The sequence below is a fragment of the Pavona decussata genome, unplaced genomic scaffold (genome assembly GCF_977016875.1).
Source record: "Pavona decussata unplaced genomic scaffold, jaPavDecu1.1 SCAFFOLD_50, whole genome shotgun sequence".
Lineage (NCBI taxonomy): Eukaryota > Metazoa > Cnidaria > Anthozoa > Scleractinia > Agariciidae > Pavona > Pavona decussata.
In genome coordinates, this window is record NW_028145472.1 from 633,638 (window position 1) to 636,534 (window position 2,897).

The window sequence follows — 2,897 nt, forward strand, 5'->3', positions numbered from 1 at the left end:
TGGAAGCTGCCTGAAATTTTCCTATGAAACTCTTTTTTTTATGTCCCATTCTAACTTCAAGTCTTAAGAAAAGCGTAACATACTAATGATCTCCTGAAAACAATTTGCATATACATTAACATTCTTCAGAACTAACCCCTATACAAAATCATCAGAGCGCTTCAAAGTTTTCACTTTGGAGTTCATGAGAGATACGGAAGTCCGCATTGATCAGTCAATACTGAGAACAAGCGTCAAATTGAGCCCTAGTGGGAGAAAGGCGAAGTGTTTTTTATCGCGCCACGATTTCTGACAACAACTACTCGAAAAGGGCAAAATTGTCACACCGCTGTCTTGTCCTCCCTAGGAAGGTCGTGCGGTATTGTTTTCGAAATTAAAACGTTCCTTTCGCTCGAACATACATAGACAATATCAAGAAAGAGTAAGGAGACCGTGTCAGTTTGCCCTTTTATGCTTCTCTTCGAGCCTGGTAAGGCCTCATTGTTTAAGACTCCTTTAGAAGCCGATAACTTTCAACGGGCCTTGTAATTTCGATACATGCGAGAAATTCCGGCTACTTGGACTCCTTCTCACTTGAATATTGAAGGCCGATTTTAAAACCGAAAACCAATATTTTTTCGTTTGTGAATGTGCTGTTGCAATGTTCGCGAAGGTAGAATCACACCCTCGTAAAAAAATGACAAGTTCATCACCTTCTCACTACCTTGACGATTACATAATTGTTTGACATGTGGACCATTCAGAGTCTTCTTGGAGCATATGTGATAACACCACAGGAAAGGCTTGGATGGTGACGTCACAATATCGGTATCGATCTCGATATCGAAAAAATGCCAGAATCTGTACAGAACTACAAACCTGAGGGAGGGGAGGTTGAGTGTAAGCATGGAATGGGGAGCAAGGGCGAAACACTTCCTGCTGACAAAAATATTTAATAATAATAATGTTTATTTCTTATATTGCGCAGTCTAACATGCTAGATATGATCGAGTGCTTTGCTCATGGTGGTCAGCGGTACCACCTCAAGTGAATCAAGAAAAAGCTCTCGATGGATTTGGAGAGGATGGTCTATTTTAAAATAAGAATTAAGCACCAACGATGTTATTTCACATGATATAGCACACCAAATTTTAAAAGTTATCTTGCTTGAAATTAAAGACAATTTCGGAAAATGAACTTTTTCTCTCAATGTCTATAGGCTTAAGGTCTAGAGAACTAACTGCTTTCCTTTTATTTTTTAATTTTTTTCTCCTTTTCATGTTTTTTACTTTATTTACTTTCCGTGTAAATTACGATGTCTTTAAATTGGAGAGAGGAACTGATGCCTGAATAGTTTTCATTAAGAGCTGATTAACTTAGGGTAATTCCCCGCCATATGAAGACTTGAAAACAGAAAGAATAAAATTTTTGCGTTAAATATCAGGTTGTAATCCGAAAAGTGAAAAGTTGCATAAATTAGGGCGTAGTCTATCATGTGCCCATAGCTAACATGGTAAATCTTTCTAAAATTGTGCTTTGTTTTTTATCGCGAGATTATATGCTTGGCTGACTGCTAATAAAAACGCTAGAAAAGAAGAGCAAAAATAAAAGGTCAGGTTTTATGAGGACCATTCCTTTTATCACGCCAGACGGTAAACAAAGGAAATAAAGTACGTTTATAAGCTGAAATTAGTTTGACCTGTTTTCTGCATTTAGACCGGTGTTTATCAGCCCAGCTATAACCGAGCAATTAAAACCAGCTTTGTGTCCTCTTGATGTAAGGCGCAAGAAAAGTCTCTTGCTTTCTGGGGATGGGCTTCGTGGTGTTATTTAAATGGCATGCTGGTTCAAAGATATGAATTTTGTGTATGACGGAGTAAGAAAGTAAGGGAGCAGGGATGGCACAGTGGTGAGAGCACTTGCCTCCCACCAATGTGGCCCGGGTTTGATTCCCGGACTCAGCGTCATATGTGGGTTGAGTTTGTTGTTGGTCCTCGTCTCTGCTCCGAGGGTTTTTCTCCGGGTTCTCCGGTTTTCCTCCATCCACAAAAACCAACAATCCAAATTCCAATTCGACCTAGAAACATTGGACAAATAGCCACTCCGTGGATGTGCCACTGAGATTCCCATTTATTATTTTATTGTTATTTTATAAGGGGAAAGAATTCGGTCTGCAAACGCATTCGCTCAATCGGGTTTAAAACCTTGGTTAACATTCCTGTTGTTTTACGTGTCACACTCTGGTTCACTCACCAATCAACAAGGTCTCAAAGGGGTTCAGAAGCTTTGAATACCTTCCCCCCTGCCCCCTTCCTTCCCCTACCTTTCCCCTAAAAAATTGAACGATGAAAAGACTGTGGACTCCAAGGACGCAGCGGGCTTCGGAATCCACGGCAAAAATTTCTGGACTCTAAGGCCCACAAGACCCCTCCTTCGTGATCCTGGAATTACCTCACAGTGTAGTCGTTTTTAGTGAATTTTCAGGTTAGCTTCATGTTTTCAAGACAACGTGCGCAAGTCAAAGAGTGGCAGCCTTACGCATCACAATGGTCAGAACCTGAGGCAGATAAATCGCAAACTTTCAATGATACTTTGTTTTTCATTTCTTAATCCAGTGAGGTACAGTGTGCAACTGAAAAGGGGAAGGAAATGTCGTTTCCGTCCGTAAAATCCGATTGAAAACTAATAAACAGTGGTTTTAGTGCAGTAAGAAATGCTCTTATTTTGAAAAAATCACGACAATTTCAAAATACTAAGGAACCGAGATTTTGCTTTGGTTGACTAATCGTGTGGATGTTAAATGTGACATGGTAACCGTAGGTAAATTATGTAATTACAAGAAAAAATCGGCAAGAACTTGTAAACACCAACTCTGTAGCAAACAAACTTGCACCGTAAGAAATTCACACAACACAGTG